This window comes from Parus major, chromosome 6 (assembly GCF_001522545.3).
Source record: "Parus major isolate Abel chromosome 6, Parus_major1.1, whole genome shotgun sequence".
Lineage (NCBI taxonomy): Eukaryota > Metazoa > Chordata > Aves > Passeriformes > Paridae > Parus > Parus major.
The window spans coordinates 3293102-3315250 of record NC_031775.1 but is presented as its reverse complement, the minus strand read 5'-3'; the positions used below and the strand labels follow the sequence as shown (position 1 = coordinate 3315250).

Sequence of the window (22149 nt, the reverse complement as noted above, 5' to 3'; positions counted from 1 at the left end):
CTGATTAGGGTTTATTCTTTTGAACAATTTAACAGCATTGAAAGACAAAGTCTGTCAGAGTTGTTCCTGAATACTCTTGGGAATAATGAGTGGGATAAGTGAAAACTGAGTGTGGTTTCAGAATGTCTGTAATGAAGTCGCTCATTATCCATGGCACTCCTTGTGGGTAGAACTGTAATTGTACAAATTTATGACTTTAGCATCCTTTTTGGTTTAGAAAGCTCTATTTTGTCAGTTAGGAAGTAATGTAATATTGCTTCCATGGGAAGTCTTCAATCCTGCTTGATTTATGCTTTTTTTTTTTGCTACTGAGTCAAAAGTCTCTGTTTCTTGCTCTCCTAATCGCTCTCCAAATGTCCTTTTATTCCCTTCCATCCTCCAGCCCAACCCCATGTTATATTTAATGTCCATAATGTACAAGAAAGCTAATTTAATTTTCTCCATTTTTACACCGTGTCATAATCACTGTCACTCCTGACACTGAAGTGGACAAGCTGCTCACATTTCACATATTCATTCTGTGCTGGGGTGCAATTAACAGGATTTTAATCATTTATTGGGCTGAGGAGAGGGGCCATCAAGATGACGAAGGTTGACCTTGGTGGTGGTTTGAGGAGGAAGATCCTGGGTTGGGTGGAGGAGAAGCAGCAGGATGGCCTCTGAGGAGAATATAATGGGGATTTTTGGTTGAGCAGCCATTTCTGGTAAGGCTTGGGTGATGAAATGTGCAAAACACAGATGGCCCAGACAGGACAGGAACAACTTGATATCCTGAAGGGGAAAAAGGGATCCCTCAGGTTTCCATTTCTGTTCCTTTGTACTCGTATGACAAATTCTCATCTCTGTGTCCTTATCCCAAGATTTTTCAGAATCCTTTTTCTTCCAGGTTATTTAGAGGAAGGGAAGGGCCACCAGTCTTTAATGGCAGTGTCCTGTGACTGAGCAAATACAGCAATTCCCTTACTTCAAAGGTTTATAAACATAATTTTTGTGTGAATTTTTTTAGCCTGGCTCGTGCCAATTTTATTTATCACAGAACCCATTTGATTTTATCCTTGGTAATGGTTATATGACCTGAACAAGGCAGCTTTGTTATAATGAGTATATATTTGCTGCCTGTAGCCAAAATTCTTGCTGCTTTTTCAGGGGGACTGTTCAGAAATGCTGTTTCTTGGGGAGCATGCAGCACCCTGATATGAATTGAACTGATTTCCTCCCCCACATTGTGTTCAGGAAAGGGTAAATGTAGCTAAAAGCACTTTGGATAAATTTCACAGTAAAATAGAGAAAAAATGAGCTGGAATTGGATTTAAGCCAAGGTGGGGGACTGGTGACTCAGCAAATGGGACCCAGCTAATGAGGCAATGCTTATAGAAATAATTACTTGGAAATATGTTTCTTACAGCTAAATAGAAAACTCTGTTCAGGGCTGGGCCTGGAGGAGTTCTGATCTGCAGGAGCAGAATTTGTAACCTGAAATATAACATAGAAAAGATGTGTTCTTCCGGCAATTGCCATTTCTAAACAGTGTAGTTCTCTTAACAGCAGAATAATACATACAAACAAATAAAAATTCAGCTCTGTCAAAAATGATGTGTTGTTTCTTTGCACTCAACATACCAATCCTCCATTTTCTGGGCAGCAGCTGTGGATGTTGACTGAGTTTCTTTCCCCTCTTGCTGTGCTTTGCTTCATTAGCTCATAATTTCTCTGTTTCATATGTTTTGCTTGACCTCCTGTGTCACCAAATCCTCCCCAGCCACAGCAATTAATGATGTCCCAAAGTAACTTCATCCAGGAATGCCTTGGTCAGGCTGCTTTATTCCTAGACTTAGCAGGAAGTTTGCCCATGATCCCATCTGCTCCTGATGAAATTCAAGTACTTCCCATCTACTGTAGTCCCTTTGTATTCAAACACACCCCTCTAATTATTAAAAAAACCCAATACTTTTTGTTACAGAGCCATGCCCATCAGTCCTAATTTACTGTTGATGAGCCCATTCAGTGTTTAATTTCAATTCTTTCGTCCTGTAATGCTTTTGTTCAATCCTATGGTACACCAGAATAAATGTTAGGCTTGAGTGTGGATGGGGAATATTGTGAGTATTTTTGGTTTGATTTTCTTAAAAAAAAGAGATCTGGTTTTACAATTCCTGCTGTTGTCTCTCTTCCAAACAGGAGAAATGTTGCAAACAGGAGAAAGGTTTATTTTTTTTTTTTCGTAGTCTTTTAGCTTAAGTTCAAATAGAAATGTGTTACTTGTAGCTGTGCAATACATGAAATTAGGTCAGCTGAAATCTTTCATTTTTCCAGTGCTGCTCTACTGAATTCAGAGGCAAACTCTGAGGCTAAAGGAATCGGGGAGGAGGAAGGTGGAAACGCTGAATCAAATTTCTCCCTTTTTTCTTCTCTCTAATCCAATGTCTAGAGCTGAAAGAAAAAATGAGCAGCAACTTTTGGCCAGCAAAGAAGGCTGCTGAATTCAAAACTCTCTGCTCTTTTATGCCAGACCAAACCAATCCAGCAGCAATTATTTGCCAATTAACATATTTAATTACCCACACTGAGTCCATACCCTTCATGAAAATACAAAAGTGAGCTGGAGGTGCACCAATAATTTATTCTTTACTATTAAAAGATGAATAGAAGGCAAAAATCATTCTGATCCCTTTTAAAAACCAAAAGCAAATGTGAAGATCGACCCACAAAATTTGCAATGGATCTGTTCTTGGTGTTTTCAGAAGTAGTGTAATGGGGCTGTGAGTTGTGGGGATCTGTTTCATACCATGGAATCTTTGGAGAGTTTTTGAAGATTTTTGGGGTGCTGCTTTTAAAGTTGTTTTGCTCTTCTTTATACATGAATGAAAAGAACACTTTAAGGTCCTTATATTTCTCCTGAAGATTTATAGCTGTAAAGGAAGAATAGTGACAAAGATCCTGAATTCATATGCTCAGGGATGAGCCCGTCTTGGTCCTTTTGTTATCTTGTAAATTTGGGTTGTGTTTGAGGGGCTTCTCCAGGGGCAGGAGGGGGAGTGCTGGGCTTGATGTCACCTGTCCCATACATTCTCCTGACCCAGGGACCTTTTACACCACCCTGTCACACACCAAAAATGTCAGTACTTGGGTCCCACTGGTGTTTGGTGTGGAGCCAATGCAACCACAGGATCATTTTGGTTGGAAAAGACCTTCAAGAGCAGTGAGTCCAACCATAATGCTGGAGATAAGGATTTCTAGAAGCTTCCACTCCAGAAATCTCCTGGAACTATTCCATGAAATCATCCCTTCTGACTCACTTGAGGAATAATACTTGTTTATCCCACAGGAGATGCAAACAGGATGTTAGATGTATTTCTCTTGGGATGTATGGCTAAGAAGGAATGCTCTTTTGATTATTTAATTTTGCTTTTTTCAACTCTATTTTGGACTTACCACTTTAGTTCTTCCAATCTTCTGGTTTCAGACTCATTTCCTTCCTTTTCCTTCCTTTCTGCTTCACTGTGGAACAAGAGATGAGCCATGGACACCTGCACTGTGGAATATGGATCTCACTGCTGGCTCAGTGGTTTTGTTTCATTCTGAAACAAAATTTCACAAAATAAAACTAATCAGAAGATTTGCTCATCCAAATATGGATTTAATTTCCTAAGTGTTCAGCAGATGGATATTTTTTTTTTATCAGAATGTAATAAAAAACATTTAAATGGTCTTTGGCTCTACCCTGAGTGGGGGTGACTTTTTAAGTAAGGCTTTTTTTCTGTGTAAAACACAACTGTTTACTTGTGCCACCAGGACCAAACCCCTTCATCTGTTTTTCAAGGCCCCCTCTATTAGTTAATGTCTGTATTCAGTCTAACAATCTTCTGCTACAAAAATTGAATCACTGAGGGGCCTTACAAATCACCTTAAGAGGCTATTTTAGAAAGAAAATAGTTTCAGATCTTGATCTATTACTGTTGGGCAGGAAATTAACTGGGGAAAATGCATATTTGAGTACCTGGAGTTCATTGATCATTCCCTGAGCCCTGCAGATCCAGGGAGAGGAGAGAAATGCAACCAGGTTCTTGCCTGAGGGAAAGTGTCTTTTCTTGGGAACAGGAGTCATTTGTGTTTTATGGGGACTTGCTGCATTTGGCTGGGAGCTGTGCCCATTGATCCTACAGGGAAAAGAGCTCTCCTTGATGTTGTTGAGTTGTAGTGGAGCCATTAAGTTCCTCTGAAGGGTTTAGTTCCTCAAAGTGTCTTTGAGTGCCACCAGCAGCACTTTGAGGAGACAAGATGAATTTCCCTGAGGTGAGAGGTGAGTTATTCACAAAACAGGGGCACTGAAACAAGGTTCGTCTCAGTTAATGTACAGATTTTAGCCCCGGTGAAAGGAACCGAGGATCCTGGGATCTCCCTGTGGCTGTGCTGTGAGGGATGAGGCAGGAAGCTGCTTCTGGAGAAGGAGGAAATCCCAGATCCCAACAGCCTTGGAGGCACCAGATTGTAGGATCTGGCTAGGAATAAGCCTCTTCCAGGCACTGGGAGCATTATTTTTTTTTTTGTTACCAGGATGAGGAAGGGCCTGGAGCATCTCGGTGCCCAGGAAAGGCTGAGGGAGCTGGGGCTGCTCAGCCTGGAGAGGAGCCCCAGCTGAGAGGGGCCCTCAGGCCTGGCTGGCCCTGGCTGCAGGGAGGGCTCCCAGCAGGGCCCAGCCTCTGCTCCGGGGGCCCAGCAATGGCACCAGAGCCACGGGCAGGGCCTGATGGCAGCAATTCCCCCTGGCCAGGAGGCACAACTTCTTCCCTGGGCAGTGCCCAGCCCTGAACACATTGGCCAGAGAGGCTGTGGGCTCTCCTGCCTGGGGCTGTGCCAGAGCTGTGTGCACACAATGCTGTGCCCTGGGATTCTGTGGTTCTCCTGCCCATCTGTTGGATTGTCTAGATTTTAGGGTATCAAACATCGATACTCTTTCATTCCTTTAGGATTTAACTGTCCTGAGCCATCCCTTGGTGGGGGAAGGCTGTAAGAACTGACCTGGTTCTTTCTTCCAAGGGCTGGGTTCCTAAAGGTGCTACTCACACCTGGTAAGGGAACTCCTGATGCAGGAAAACCAGAAACCCCCTAAAAGTGCCCTGGAACACCTTGTGTCCCCTCCAGAAGAGTCACTCACACTTTGGGACTTGCAGCTCTAACTCCAGTGAAAATTTTAGGGCCAAACTCCTAAAAATCATCAGCCAGTCTGTGCACTCATATGTTGGTTTGTAGCCGTGCAGTCTTCGTGTGAGCAGAGCCACTGCAGCTCTGCGGGCATGAACTTTCTGGTTCATTCTTCAGTCATGAAGACATTTTGTATCTGTTCTAAGCAGCAAGAAGACTTAGAAGGCCACAACATTTCCTTTCTTGTTTTCTCTTTAGCAGAAACAGGTTTGCAGCTTAGTTGGGCCACTAGATTTTAGTACCAAGGCAGCTCACGTAAATGGACACTGTTTCCTAACTAGGAAGCCCTAAAATGTGAATGTTTTAACTTTGGAGGAAATCAGGCTTTGAAATTCAGTTTGAGGGACAATAATTAAACTAGTTTGACTTCCAAAGAACTAAGACACTACAACTGACAGGATTTAAAATCTGCCTCAGTGTCATGTCTTCTACCTCATACTCCACCTGTAATTTGCATTGCCTGCTCAGTTTTAGTTTTTATTGGCAATACTGTGTTTGTAGCAACAGTTTGGAAGCGCAGAATTCCCATGTCTTGGTGACATGGAAGGTCAGGAATGCTTGCTATACCTGCTGCCCCTGTTATATTCCAAACTCCCTTCTCATTTCTCCTTGTCTCAGTCTACCACTAAGAATTATTTTCTGAATCCTTATATGAGATTGTCACATGTGGACAGATAAACTATGATAGACACTGCCTCCCTCTTACTGTGGTTTAATCTGTTTATTTTTATGGGAAGTATCTGTTTTAAAACAAGGCACAGGAACTTCAGCTAGATTGAAACTTGATTTTGTAGAATTTATTTTCACATAACAGGAACAGACTCGGTGCTGTAGATCTCAGGACATGGAGTCTGTGTGTTCTGAATCACTTCAAGTGCCCAGAAATGTCACCCTGAAAATTAAGCCTTCTGATAATGTTTTCATAGTTTTAGTTACTTTCCCATGAAAGTCCTATAAACATAAGTTGTTCATCACATTTCATCTAAGAAACATCTATTGATGGACGTTTTGCATGACCAGTGTGCTTGGGAAGGTGGTAACCTAATTATCCAATCCCTGGTCATTGTCAAGAATCTATAAATACTGGAGTCAGAGAATAAAGGAACTGTTTTTTCTGTTCTGATACTGAGAGGTGTTCATGTGAATCAGTTTGTGTCCTCTAGTGACACAGAAACATTCTTGTTGATGGTGATTATGGACTCTTCCTTCAGAAGGCTTTAAACAGGGATCTGAGTTTTCCAGAACCTCTGGAAAGTCTGGATTTCTGCAGGGGCTGAGTTCCTGCACAAGCCAGCAGTATCTGTGTCCAGAGAGTCCTGGAGGGGCTGGAGCGTGTCCAGGGCAGGGAATGGAGCTGGGGAAGGGGCTGGAGCCCCAGGAGCAGCTGAGGGAGCTGGGAAAGGGGCTCAGCCTGGAGCAAAGGAGGCTCAGGGCAACCTTCTGGCTCTGCACAACTCCCTGACAGGAGGGGACAGCCAGGGGGGGTCGGGCTCTGCTGCCAGGGAACAGGGACAGGACAAGGGGAAACGGCCTCCAGCTGTGCCAGGGGAGGCTCAGCTTGGACACCAGGAGGAATTTCTCCATGGCAAGGGAGCTCAGGCCTTGGCAGGGGCTGCCCAGGGAGGTTTGGAGTCCCCATGCCTGGAGGTGTCCAGGGAAGGGCTGGACGTGGCACTCAGTGCTCTGGGCTGGGGACAGGGTGGGAATCAAAGCTGGTCTCGGTGGTCGTGGAGGGCTTTTCCATCCTCAGGGATTCCATGATCTCTGCTGTTGTGTACAGTGGGAGCCACCTCCTGTGTCTGGGCAATAATCATAAGGGCTGAGCTCTCCCAGCTCAGTTTAATGCGTTCATTTTGCAGTGATCATTTTCACATTAGGGCGTCATTACTGCTCAGCTGTTGTCTGTCATTAAACAGAGGCAGGGTTTTTTTTGACTGAAACTCATGGAAACTCTGGGATTTTACATGGAATGCCTGTGGTGAGGAAATATCTGGGGATTTGAACCAAAAACCCTAACCCCTCCCTAAAACCCAAAACCAAACTCTCTCCCTCACACCTTTTCCACAAACATTGCTGTAATTTTTGAATGCTCAGGTGAGATCACTCTCAGCCAACACACTTTGATCTCCTCTGGAGAATCTGCTGGAAGACAATAATTTTTCTTTTATTTTTCTTTTATTTTTTTTTTCTTACATGGTGAAAAGAAAACTTCTGGGTTAGGTTAGAAAAAATAGTAAGGAAAAATAAAACCTCTGTGCTTTGCAGTATTTATTAGACAGTGTATTGAGGCATGGTGAGTTTTAAATTGGCAGAGAGATGAATAGGTGATATATGTAGGCAGAAATCAAATGTTTAAATAATGCCAAATTATGCTGCTGCACATTGTTAAACATGACTGCAATAAGAAGGGCCAAAGAAGTGAGGAAGGAAGGAGAGAAACTGTGTTCTTCAGTTGAGTTAGAGAGGAATGGGATTTCTCTGCAATTGAAGGCTCAGTTTTAGTCAGAATTATCCTGGAAAGCTGATTTGCACAGGAAGAGTGGTGTGAGTTTGTTTGCCTCCAATATCACTTCAGTTCCCTTTTGTGAACATAATGGTGCTTCAAGATCACTTTTCATTTCAGAAACATCTTAATGGGGTTTAAGTTCAGGGAATTGCAAACTCATGGGCATCTTTAAATGTTCAGAGGAGGAGACCATATAATCAAAGAATTTTTTAGGCTGGAAAGGACCTCTAAACCTTGGACTGATCCCCATCTTGTCACCAGCCCAGAGCACTGAGTGCCACATCCTGTTCTTCCTTAGACACCTCCAGGGATGGGGATTCCAAACCTGCCTGTCAGACATTTTTTGGTTCTGTACCAGAATATCTTAGTTTTAGTCTCTGATTTGCAAGCTGGTGATGATTATGCCAGAAATATTGATGCAACATCAAATATTTGATTTATTTGTCCTTTTTAACAGGATATCTAAAGGGACAGGAGTTAATGATTTGACCTACTGGTCAAGTCTGCCATGGGATAATTTCACACCTTGTTTCTTACCAGGGCTGTTTGAAGGGAATTGTTTGGTCCTAGAGGGGAACACAGAGTGTTGAATAACTTGGGGTCCTTCATTTAAACATTTAATTTGATCCCCCAGTTGGTCTTAACTTAAACCAAGGTTTCTAATGTTGCCTGGTGTCGCTTTTCTCTATGACCAGTTGGCCAATGCAGCCTAATTGTGTTTCTTGAGAAGTGGCCAGGCTTTTGATTCAATTCCAAATAAAACAGCACAAAATCACATGAAATTTTGAAAAAACTTCCAAGAAAAAAAATAAAATCAAAGAAAAGAGAGTGGGTTTTTTTCCACATAATGGTGCTGGATGAAAGATTTTGGTGTTTAAATTCTATTTTCCCATCTTCTTACATAGAAAAAATGGATTTTACTATTATTTTATTTTAGTACTGTTAAGAGATTTTACTCTTTGAAAAATTTTTTGACTCTTCAGACTTTTTGTTTCATAAAATGGTTGGGATCTTCCCACCTGAACTATTATAAAGCTCAATGTGCTTCTGTTTTGTTTAGAAACTGAAATTTCACATCCACAAGTCAAAAACTTCAGCTTTGCCCTTTATTCGGTGGGGTTTTTTTTAATCCTTCCAAGTTTTCCTTTACTAATTTTTATTGCAAAACTAACTGCACAAATCTGGGCAGTGTTCTTTGTGAATTTCTGAAAATTTGAAGGGTTTTGTGCTAAATATAAAACAAAAGAGGAATTTTGTGGAGAGGGACTTTTCTTGGGGATGTAGAGTGACAGGGCAAGGGGGAATGGCTTTAAGCAGAAGGGCAGGGTATATGAGGAATATTGGGAAGGGATTGTTCCCTGGAATTGTTCCAGGAGGCCCTGGCACAGGGTGCCCAGAGCAGCTGTGGCTGCCCCTGGATCCCTGGAAGTGTCCAAGGCCAGGTTGGACTTTGGGGCTTGGAGCAGCCTGGGATAGTGGAAGGTGTCCCTGCCTATGGCAGGGGTAGAACTAAATAGCCTTTAAAAAGTCCCTTTTCACTCAAATTATTCTATGATTCTGTGCAATTATTCTTCTGGTAGGCACAGAAAAACAAAGGAAGTAGATTTTTCAATTCTTTGTGGTGTTTTTGACATTTATTTTGGATTTTTTACTGTTGTATTCATAGAAAATATACAGAGAACTCCAAGTTAATGCTCCTAATCCATCTATCAAACAAAAGCCTCTTCTTACTCTGTAGTGCTCTCTTCCATAGGATTTGATGCTGCCCCATTTAATTGAATTGGGATAGATTTCCTACCAGGAGAAAGGTACTTTGTGAGTGTCTCATAAGAATCAGATCTTATAGAATATGGTGTTTCAGTGAAGAGGAAGCTATAAACAAAATCTCTATCAACAAAGCCAGCAAAATAACATCTCTGAGTGATTGATGGCTGCTGTGGAAATAAATTCAAGGCTGTGAAAATTTCCTACAGTTGCATATGTTAGAAAAGATAAAATATATGGGATGTTCAAATACAAATGATGTGCAAGTGCATTTTTTGTATTATTTACAAAAGAAAAAAAAAATAAAACAACTACCCAAAAAACCCAATAAATGGTGAAACTGTAACTCACAGAATGTGCCACATCCAGCCTGGCCTTGGACACTTCCAGGGATCCAGGGGCAGCCACAGCTGCTCTGGGCACCCTGTGCCAGGGCCTGCCCACCCTCCCAGGGAACAATTTCTTCCCAATATCCCATCTATCCCTGTCCTCTGGCACTGGGAAGCCATTCTCCCTTGTCCTGCCCCTCCATCCCTTGTCCCAAGTCTCTCTTCATGTTTCTTGTAGCTCCATCAAGCCCTGGAAGGCCACTACAAGGTCACCCCAAAGCTTCTCCTCTCCAGGCTGAACAATCCCAGCTGTCCCAGCCTTTCCTCCCAGCAGAGCTGCTCCATCCCTCTGATCATCCTGGTGCCTCCCCTGGACTCTCTCCAGCAGCTCCAGGTCCCTCCTGTGCTGGACCCCAGGGCTGGGGCAGCTCTGCAGGTGGGGTCTACTGCAGAACTCATCCTGCTTCGCCATGTGCCATGTGGCTTGGAAACACAGAGTTTTTCTTCAGAAATGCTCTGGACAAATTTCTGGGTGAACAGTAAAAACGTGGAATTATTTTAAAATGAGTATTATATTTTAGTTGAGAAGTAAATAAGGAACACTGGCCCTGGGCTCCCAATGACATTGAGGGTCCTGTGGCCACTGAAAACAGATGTGGCCTTTATTGCATCTGCTCTTTGCAATCTCTCAAAGGTTCCACCAGTGGTGTCCATCTCTCAAACATCCAGTGCCCAACCTGCAGGAAAGCAACATTATTTTTCATTTAATGAGCTTGGGAAATTAAGAAGGTGTAATTAAATGGAGCTAATCAGGATGACACAGCCTCCTGCCTCTGGATTGCTGCTCCAGTCAACTGCTCCTCGTATCTCCAATTTGATCTGTTTAAGTAAGAAAATAGATGGGGAGACTGGCACAGGCAGTGGTTTTCCAGCTCCAGGGACTGAGCACTTCCATTTCCAAGGCTTGGTGTTTTTATTCTGCTCAGGAGATGGTGATTTAACAGGTGAGGAGAGACTCTGCTTGTGCAAGAAACCTGAAGGTACCAGGGTATTTGAAATATCATTGAACTGCTCAGTGTCCAAACTCCTTCCACATAATTAGCTCCACATAATCACTGACCCCACTCTTGTCTGCTAATTAAAATAGTTACGAACAAACTGCCAGGGATAGGCAAACTGTGACTGGCTTCAGATAAACAACTGGTTTCTTCTTTATCCAGAATTAAACCCATCATGAACCAGAATTTTGCCCCCAACCAAAAACAGCACCTAATTTTAAACTTAAATAATATTAATAATCACACATAAAAATAATAGAGCTCCCAGAGCTGTGCTCAGTTGTTTTCTCACCAACCCTGTAGGCAGAACCCTTGTATAATTAAGTACTGGAGGTCTGCAAAGAAAATACCTTATCTGCTTGTTCTTCCCGTGTAATCAATGGCTTGGGATTTATTGTGCAGCTGGCTAGTACAAAATTAATCAAGCTCTCCATTTCAGCCAGCCTGGAGCTGGAGCAGAGGCTGAGAAGCTCCGTGTCAGGTGTGCTGCTTCTTTATCAGTGTCTGAGGGTGAGATAAAATCAAAAAATAGGGCTTCAAAAACTGAAAGGAATTAGGAGGGGAAGAGTTTTGGCATTACTCAATGCTTAGAAGACTTTAAATCCTACAGAAATACCCATGCAATTGTCGTCTCAACTGCAGGATTATTTCCTGTGCTATCTCTGAGGGGAAAACCTTACAGGAAGGATTTGAAAGCGGCCCTGAATCCTTTTATTTCCAGCAATTAGAAATGAAACTGAGTCCAGCTTTAGGCTTCACTTTGTCCTCCTGCTGGTGGCTTCTGTGTAGCCTGTGGCTACACTGTAGCTCTGTATGCTCTGTAGCTACTACGCTTGTAGCTCTGTCCAAATTACTCTTGTATTTTTTATGAATTATAATTTGTACAGCCAAGAAAAAACACATTCTTTTTGCTGCCCATCCTTGCTGCTGGAAAACTTCCCTGGATGTGTACCTGTACTGGGCTGACTTAGCAAGGACACCTCCTAATACTGTCCTTTCCAGGCAGGTGCTGCTTGAAGAAGGATTTTATGTGTCCCTAGGTCTTTGAAAGGATCACTGATCTGCAGAGGCTGAGATTCCTTTGGCACTTCCTATTTTCCATAGGAGTCAAAACAGTGAGCAGAGTTGTATCCTTACAAAGACAGATGATCAGTCTTAATTTCTGCCAGCAAATATACTAATTTTGTATATGTTTATTATTATTATTAATTATAATAACAATAATAACAATTTTTTTAAAAAAATATTGTCTTTGCAACAAGGAGCTGAGTTGCATTTTATGCTAATTTACATGTGTAAATTAAAATAAAATTAATGCACATAGGTAAACAAATACAAAATGCAAGTTCAGCTTTTTTCCAGCACCAGCAGCAGATTTTTTTCTGCCATTTCATAGAGTTTCATAGAGGTTGGAAAATCCCTCCCAGCCCATGGAGCTGTGAGGGATTGGGAGGAAAATCCCTCCAAGCTGTGCCTGATCCCAACCTTGTCCCCAGCCCAGAGCACTGAGTGCCACATCCAGCCCTTCCTTGGACACCTCCAGGGATGGGGACTCTACTGCTGCCTTTTAGGGAATGATATTTTTTCCATGCCTTCAACTCTCCCAAGAGTGGAGCCAGACAAAGAGATTTTGATGGTAATCAGAATGTCCTGTAAGGTGTTTGTTTTTGAAAGTGTTTTCTAAAGAGATAAAAATGGAGAAGTAAATATTTTCAAGTGCTGGAGTCAATATTGCAAGGGATATGAAATGTCTTTTCCAATGCAGCAGAAATCCAGTGACTCTCTCCTTGCAATTTATCAGTTGGTTGATGATAAAGGTTTCAGACAGCAGATGAACCATGTTTACACTTCATTTTCATGACATTATTAAAGAAAAAGTCAGTCACCAAAAAAATATCCTGACTAAAGTTTCTGGAAGAAGTCTTGTGGAGTTTAAAGACCCCAGAGTACACACAGCAGCATCCATGATAGGACCAGGGAATGGCTTCCTACTGCCAGAGGGCAGGGATGGATGGGATATTGGGAAGGAATTGTTCCCTGGGAGGGTGGGCAGGCCCTGGCACAGGGTGCCCAGAGCAGCTGTGGCTGCCCCTGGATCCCTGGAAGTGTCCAAGGCCAGGTTGGACTTTGGGGCTTGGAGCAGCCTGGGATAGTGGAAGGTGTCCTTGTCCTGGCACTGGATGGAGTTTAAGGTCTCTTCGAACCCAAACCATTCTGGGATTCCACCATCAGCCTCTCTGATTTTAACATCACTTTTTGGAATCCTCTCCAGATGGATGCTTGGGACAACTGTGAGCTGTCAGGTGCTGAGTCCAACAGTCCTTTGTCCCTTCCTATAATTCCTGCCTCACAGAGTTGCTTTGCAGAGGAGATACCTGTAAACCTTCCATTCATTAAAATAAATCCTAAATTGGAACAAAGGCGATCAAAATCTCTCACTATTTTGCAATTTCCAGATAGTTTTGGATTAATAGGGCCCAAACTTTCCAAAGATGAGGATAAGGAGATTGTTCCAGGAGTAAGAGAGGATGCCAGAGATCTGTTTGTCCATCTCAGGATGTGGTTTGCTTATTAAACAAGTACTTAAGAAAAAAAAAAAAGTTCCCCCTTCATGCTTTTCATCTAAAGGTTTTTCTAAAATAAAACTTGAAGAAAGTACTGACTTTGCATTGCCCTTTTCTCCTTTCTCATCCTGCTTTTTTTTTTGGGTTGGGTTTGGTTGAGTTTTTTTGCAAATTGGGGGATGTTTTGTGAATTTACCTGAAAGCATGAATGATAAACTGTGAGACAGGAAGCCAAAGCACATCTCCTGTAATACATTGTGGACTGGGAACAATTTTAATTATAAAACTAAGATAACCTTGGTTTTTACTCAACAAATTAGACCTCCAAAGTGTGCAGCTCACCAGGAGAGCCACAAATAACTGTCTGTAGCTCTCCAGCACTGAAGTCCTTGTTGCTTTCCTAATTAACTCAGACTGTTTGAACACAGGCTGTCCCTAGAATGGTCAGAAAGCAGCTCAGGCTTCAATTATTGAACCCATTGGACCATAATTAATTACCAGACACTTCCAAGGGTGACACTTCCTGTAAAGTCTCCTTATTCTGCATTATTCATGGATGGGGACATGCAAATGGCTGGGACTCAGGAGCTGCACAATGTCTTAGGTGCCTTCACCTTTTTGGAGGGGGAGAAAGGAGTTTCTGCCTTTGACTTTGGAGCCTGTTTTCTCTTACACTTTTGCACCCTGGGAGGGCAGCACTTTCCATGTCCTCGGCTGAGTAACTTTTCCATCCCTGACTTTGTGTCAGCATCTTCTGTGCAAAATGAGGTAACCTTATGAGGCCACAGGAACTCCGTTGTAAGTAGGAAGTTCATTCCATGCCATTTCCTGGGTTCTGCCACTGCGTGTGTGCCTGGAAATGGGCTTAAAACCAACATTTTGGGCCCTTCTGGGGCTTTTTTGGTTGCTAATTTTGGATACTTAAAACCTATAAGCCTTTCCAAAGCATAGCACCCTGTCTTACCTCATGAGTGTTCAGTGGGAATTAAATCATGGTTTAGTTAAAACACAGTACCAAAGTCCAGCCTTTAAACATCCAGTCCTCAGTGGATGGTTTTTCCTGCAGGGATGGAATGGAGAATTCCCTGTTTTCAGGTGGATCATTTAGGACAGTCCTATGAGTGTAAGACGTGTTCCTCCAGAACAGCATTACATTTTTGGGAAAACCAGAGGAAATTGCATTGTTGTAATTAAGATGTCATTGTGGTAATCTGTTTGTCTGGGTATTTTTAGCAGTGTCTCAGGGAGAGTTTGAGGAGCTGAGGGAATTGTGTGTCTTTTAAGACAAGGGCATGTCTTGGGATGGTAAAGCCACATCTTCTGCCATTGCTGCTTGAGGTCCTGATTAAATTACAGGAAGATGTTGATCAACATTGCCTTCATTAGAGATGTCAGGAGAGAGCTATTTATAGGCACAATATGTAAATCTCTCCAAATAGGTGGCTAATTCCCTGGAACACAAACAATCCTAGGAGTGGCAGCTTAATAAGCGCCTGTTTTCCTGGGTTACCTGCTGGAGACTGACACCAAGGGGAAGGTCCTGGAATTATTGGAATATTTATAGCCTGGAAGAGGTGACTTCACAGGAGCAAAATTGTTTATTCTACTAGACAATGACAACTTGATTAATTTTTTAAAAATAGCATGTGGATATTGTTAATTTTTTAGGTTGAGGGGAGGGAGGGTTTTAAAATCTTAAAACCCCAAAGCTGGAGGTTTCATGTCTTTGTAATTATTTTCTACCCCAATTTGTAAAGTACTGCTTTTTTAAGGAAGCCACTGGAATCACAGCCTCAAGAATACATTAAATGGTATTCACATGGCATTGAAATATTCTAAAATTTGACATCTGTTTTTACAGAGAAGCATATTCCTGTATGCATATCAAAATTCAGTGGAGGTTTTTTCTCTAAAATTATGCTAAGAATTACTTTTAATGCTTCTTGCTCTCACCTTGGCTGATGTCCATCAGTTCTGTGGAACACAAACTGAGGTTTTTCTGTGCCTGTTGTGGACATTTAAAAGTATGGACTGAAATAGGAGAAAGTCTTCAGGGCAAGATGAGAAGCCTCATTATTAAATATGATTTTCAACTTCAACAGTTAACCTAAGATGTAAAACTGACAACTTTACCCTCTAGGAACAGGGCAAGGGTGAATATTATTGGCTCACCTCATGTTTCAGTTAATAAATGCCAATTTATTTGATTTTGAAGAAATTCCAACAATGGGAAATGTTAGGAGTATCTCCAACTGCTTTTCCCAAGCTGCTTTTACTACTGGTACTATAGCAGTCAAAATTTACTTTAAAAGTTGCTTATAGTACCAAGAATGAGTTGAAGTTCCAATATTAGAAATTTTTCATCCTCCTCTATGAGAGTTCTGTTTTAAATGCATTACAGGCATAATAGGTAAAATGCAATCCCAACAAATATTGAAAATAAGATTAAATTTGAATGCTGGGGACATAGGAGTGGTTAAAAGCAGGTTTAATCAACTTTTGAAAGCACTTTTGAAGATATTGCAGCTTCTCTCGACTCATGTAGTGCTTTTTAATGGTCTTAAAAATGACTTTTGGTAATGGTAATTTTAGCTGCTCCTTGGCATAGTATCATGTTTTTATGTGCTTTACAGTGTTTTCAGGCACAAGTATGATTTTAAAGACTCCTGTTAACTCCAAAACTGCTTGCAAAATGGGGAGTTATTTCAATCTAAAAGCACAATGTCTGAAAGAGGGATAGCTCTTTATTCTTCTCAAGCTGTAAAAATAAAATATCAATGCACAGCATTGGCAGGGCAATTTGCATGTCCCAAACCCTTTAGAGATACTATATCTGTAAATAAAATAAAGAAAAAAAAAAAAAAAGCAGAAGAATGGCAGAATAAAGCTATGAAATAAATTGGATGATCAGGCAGTGTGTCCTGAAATGGAAATGGAGATTTTCATAATGCTCTTTATTTGCTTTTTGTCCTTCTGGCACTGTCTTGTCCCCCAGCCTCACTTTTTGTCCAGTTCAAACCAAATCCAACCCCAAATTCACCTCTCCCTCGAGCCTTGGAATGCCTGAGCTCCAGATTTTAGAGCAATTAATTTTGATTGAAGCACACAAACTCTGGAGGTTTAAGCAGGATCTCAAACGAGTCCGAATCAAGATCAGGTTAGCTGGGGTGCCTTCCCAGACTCTCCAATTAGGGATTTCTCTCAGGAAGAGCTGAAAATAGCCCATGAAAGCCCTTCTTATGCCATTTTCAATGCAGTGCCATGGCAGCACAGGCCAGCTAATGTAAAGGTTATGCCAAGCTCCTCTGAAATTGCCCAGCTGTGGAGCTGAATGCTCACACAGGAAACAAGGCGGGGCATTTTCCCCTGCAGTGGGGTTGCTTAGTTACTCAGTTTAAATGTATGTCTCTATGTGGCTCTTTATGAGGATCCTCAGTCTGTAAATCAAGTTTTAGAGTCTCTTTCATGGCTTTGGTTTTCCCCAAGTGTTCGTTACTGAATGGAAGTGGAGGTAAGGACAAAGCACCACTTCCTTCAGGAGCAGCTGGGGCATTTTAGAGGATCAAGTGCAGCTGGAAACAGAAATACCTGTTCAGGCAGAGAGAAATGTGAGGTGCTCTAACTCAGCCTGCAAGAATTTCACTCCTTGCCTCTCCAGTTTGGAGAAGCCGCTCTCGCTTTCCCAGGCATCGCCTGCTCCTGGGGTCTTTGCTGGGGGTTTCAATCCATAAAAGACCCCAGAGTGGAGGTTTTAGCATTGACATGCTGAGGTTGTGACTGATGGAGATTTCTTTAATTGGGCTCCCTCAGCAGCTTGTCCCATCACCAGGCACCTCATGGTCACAACTGCCCTCGTGGCACTCATTGGGCTGGCAGTGTTTCAGTGAATCAGTGCAAGTGTTCTGGCCTTGTTCCATCCTGGATTTTGTGTGTGCCACACTCACAAACTAATTTCCAGCCAGTGGTCAGGCAGAAATCAAGTGTCTATTCCCTCATTAATAAGTTAATTCCTTATTTAAAATGGCTACACAGTATTATCGCTGACTCAGGCTTGAAGATGGGACTTGGTGATTCTCACTTTGTATCTCCAAGACTTCTGTAAATGTTTGATGGGCTTAACCACGTAGAGCAAATGGGGAGAAAAGCCTTTAAATACTTTAAACTTACAGAATGTTTGGATTCAAAGGGATATTAAAAATCAAAAATTCCATCCCCTGCCATGTCAGGGACACCTTCCACTATCCCAGGTTGCTGCAAGCCCCAGTCCAACTCTGCCTTGGACACTTGCAGGGATCCAGGGGCAGCCACAGCTTCTCTGGGCACCCTGTGCCAGGGCCTGCCCACCCTCCCAGGGAACAATCCCTTCCCAATATCCCATCTAAATTTCCCTTGTGTCAGTCTGAACCCATTCCCTGTGTCCTGTCTCTCCAGTTCCTGTTGCAGGGTCCCTCTCCAGCTTCCCTGTACCCCTTCAGGTCCTGGAAGGAGCTGTGAGGTCTCCACACAACTTTCCCTTCTCCAGGCTGAGCAGCCCCAGATTTCTCAGCCTCTCTTCATCTCTGACTCTCCAAACCCTCTTTCATAAGCTCTTTTCTTTCCATCTCCACGATGGAAAGGGTCATGGTTGAAGAAAAGAGCATCCATGAAATTAAGACAGTTTGCATTGTTTAATTCTCACTAGACCTAAATAAAATGCTTATAAATGCAGAGGGGAAAAAACAAACTATAACAAATGGTTTGACATTAACAAAAATTACTTTTCACTGTCCTCTAGGTCCTAGAAAAATCCCCTCTACTTTTTTCTAACCCTGCTCCCACTCTTTGGAAAATAATTTGGGTTTGCTTGCTGGGTCAGGCTTTTTGTAGTAGCAAACAAGTTGTCATTGCCTCGTTCCCACAGATGTTCTCTCTGTGTTGGATGCTGAGCTATCCAAGGTTTTTTCTTTCACATGCATATCAAAGAAAGTAGCTTTAGTGACTCCTTGAAGAATTTTCCATTTTACCATTTGTCTTACTGACAGCACACAGTCGCTGAAGTGTATCAGAGCCCTGAACTTGCCATAAATTCTTGTTTGTTGCAGTATTTGGGGATGATAAAGTGGTTTGTTGGCAACATAGAGGGAATAGAAGGTCAGCAGAGAATGGTTGGATGCTGCTTCTTCCTGCACCGTGATAGGATGGTACTGTATGAACAAGCTGTGACTTGTTCAAATTAAGCTTGCTTCAAGATGTGGATACTGCACACTCTCATGGATTCAGGAAGAGTTTGGAAAAATTAACAAAAAGACAGATTTAAGGGTTAATACTTTCGTTCTTTCCTATCTTGGGGAACAGCCCTAGGAAGTAAGGGATTGATGCTGAGGAGCCTTCCACTATTACTGACAAAGTTTAGAGTTTCATCCTCATTTCAGTTAAAATTAAAACATGATTTTTTATTCTGCTAACAAATAAAATAATTTCCTTCAACAGTTAGTGGGTAGAACTTTATTAAGTGAAAATTTTTTTAAATTGGGCTGAGTATCTGCTCGGAACTGAGTCAGGGGTTTGAAATTGCCCATTGCACTCCCTGTGGCTGTTTAAATAAAAACAAACGGAACAATTTATCTGACTAAATAAAAGCAAACTTGAATATAAGATAAATAATGAAATAACTCAGAGTAATGATTAAGTGTTTCTGCACCAGCTGGAAGAAGAGTTGGTGATCAGCATATGGAAGTGGATTTTTTTCCCAGCTTTATTTCAGGAATCCTCAGAAGGAGATTGCAGTTATTTCCACAAATTGTGTCCCAGGAAGGTTCAGGTTGGCTGTTTGTTTTCCCAGGAAGGTTCAGGATAACTGTTTGCCCATGGCAGGGGTTGGAGCTGGAGGATCCCAAAGGTTCCTTCCAGCACAAACCATTCTGTGAGTCTGAGAGTCACTCCAGTGATAGAGGGAGCAGGAGACGAATGTGGAAAATCCTGTGAAAGCCCTTTTTGGAGGAACTGGACCCTCCAGAAGTGGTAGTCCCCTGGCAGGGGCTGCTGAGGATGCAGATAGCCTTTGGGATGGTGGGAATGAAGAAAAGAGCTCAGGAGGAGAAAGAGAGCTGCTGGAAACTGCAAACCCCCATAGTTGTGGGGCAACGTTGGTTGGAGGGGACCTTCAGATGTCAGGGAAACCTCAGCTTGGGTGATCACGGAGTCACGGGATGGTCTGCATTGGAAGGGACCTCCAAGACCATCCAGTTTTCCCCCCTGCCATGGGCAGAGCCACCTCCCACTGGAGATTCTCACCTCTCAGGTGTCTGCAGAGCTCTGGACATTGCCTATTGGTTCCTCACGCTGGGAGTTTGTTATTAGCCAGTTCATTAACCATTGTTTTAATTTTTATAGCTGATTCTCTGTGTTTTTAGCTGTAAAACAGAGAGAAGTCCTCCAAGGAATAGAAATGCTGGATAGGAAGGGGATTTCAAGGGGTATTGAAGGTGAAAGGATCCAGCAGGTTTCTGCTGGGAAAATACCTGATTATCCAAATTGTTGTGTTTGTCTGTGCTCAGGCTGTTTGACCTTGCTGAGCATCTCACCTAGGACAGTGATTGAGGGTTTCCTCTGAGCCATCTCATTAAAAATAATTAGAAATTAAAATAATGAAAATTAGCCAGCAGAAACCAAATAGAGATGAGCCTTGACCCAGTTACATGGAGAGTTTGCTAAAAAGGTTCTCACTTTGCTCCCAAGGAGAGAGGCCCTTTATTTATCCCCTTCTCTTTATTAAAGATGGGTTAAGCAGAAGCACTGTTAGGAAAAAACAGTGAATTTAACAACAGGAACAGAAATTATTTGCTGCAAGGTCTTAGGAAAGCCTTCAGAGCTTGTTGTTTTATTTAGTAAGTTCTATTTCCCTTTTCTTTAAGGAGTTTGGGGCAGGGGCACTGCTGCATCAGGATTCCATTTACTAGCATTGCTGCTTAAACATAAAATGCATCATGAAAACTGTAGGGAGGGAAGCTCATTTATGGAATGCTTTTCCTCTTTAAAGTGTGTTTGATTTATCATGATTTGACTTTAAAAACTACTCCACTATGCCCAGGAATTTCAAGGACAACTTGTTTTTTGTTGAGAAAGTTGGAACAGAGGCATGTTCTGGTAATACATTCTGTTAATAAACTGCAGTATGAAATTGGAAGAGGTAAAATAATGGCTAAAATAGTTCTACCAAGGCTCGCACACTGACATGGGGCACCTTTCTGCTCTTTGGGTTTGAAGTCTTGTGGAAATATTTCCTTCCTAAGTCACCTTTGGGGCTGCAGTTATTCTGTGCTTGTTTATGTTGAATAAAGCAATCTTAGTGCTGAGTGCTGAAACAATTTCTGTTGAGGATCATTTAAACAAAATAATAGAGAAAAAAATTGAGAGAACTGGAGTGAGTTCTGAAGAGGCCATGGAGATGCTCCAAGGGCTGGAGCCCCTCTGCTCTGGAGACAGGCTGGGAGAGCTGGGGGTGCTCACCTGGAGAAGAGAAGGATCCAGGGAGAGCTCAGAGCCTCTTCCAGTGCCTAAAGGGGCTCCAGGAGAGCTGGAGAGGGACTGGGGTCAAGGGATGGAGGGACAGGACACAGGGAATGGCTACCCACTGGGAAAGGGGAGATTTGGGTGGGAGATTGGGAAGGAATTTCTGTGAGGGTGGTTGCCCCAGCACAGGGTGCCCAGAGCAGCTGTGGCTGCATCTGGATCCCTGGAAGTGTCCAAGGCCAGGTTGGATGAGACTTGGAGCAGCGTGGGATAGTGGAAGGTGGCCCTGCCTTTGGCAGGGGTGGCATTGGTTGGGCTTTAAGGTCCCTTCCCACCCAAACCATTCTGAGATACTCCTAAAAATGGAGCATCTTTCATGTAACATTACTGAGGACAATTTTCTAAGGGCCACTGCTATTGGTGTTGCTCTTCAGCTTAAGGAACTTATTTTTTCCTCCTTGCTAATTTACCCAGGTGTATTTCCAGAGAGCTTCCATTTTCCTTGATCAAATAAGTTCCAACTTCTATCATCTTTATAGGACAGACTCTCCATCCTCCTGATGATAGGAATAACTTTTCTCTGCACCTGGCTCAGTCCAAAGATGTTTTTTCATGTCCCCAGGAATTTCCATCTTCTCTGGCTGGTTCCTGCTTGTACAACACAGTACTTGAGCTTAGGGTTTTTGAAACCATATTGCTGCTTATTGATAATGTTTTTTGAGGGAAAAAAAGAGGCATCCCCATATATTTACAACATGCCTTGTAACATTGTCTTCAAGGTTTTTCATTAAAATTATTGTCTCTGAGTTGGAAATTCGTGTCAGACTGCACTTTTAGATTTATCTGTTCAGTGTGTGGTAATGGATGTGGAACTGAATCTTTGCCTTTGTTACGTTTGTTCCTGCAGAAGGGTGAGATGACAAAAGAGATTTGGGTAATGCTGGCATGGTGAAATTATGTAAAATAATCTGTAAACTCTTATCTATGCAATGAAACATTTTTCTTCACAAATTGGTGCCATGGGGTAATCCAGAAGTTTCCCACTCCCATCCTGCTTATTTGGGTTTTTTTTTCCTTCCCATAGTTCTGGCTCTTGCTCTAATCTCTTCTTTTCACTGAAATTTGTCTCATGGTGAATTCTCTTGCTTTACCTGCTCACGCTTGCAATAAATCCTATGCAGATTGCTGAATTTCGCTGGCCAGCCCTGACTTTTATCTGAGACTCCTGAGATCCA

General features: G+C 42.4%; 1 protein-coding gene across 5 annotated transcripts in view; it reads left to right on the top strand.

Annotated features, from left to right (window-relative positions):
• Window positions 1-22149, top strand: part of PCDH15 (protocadherin related 15) — a 538462-nt gene that overhangs the window by 270646 nt on the left and 245667 nt on the right. The gene's annotated exons all lie outside the window — the stretch shown is intronic.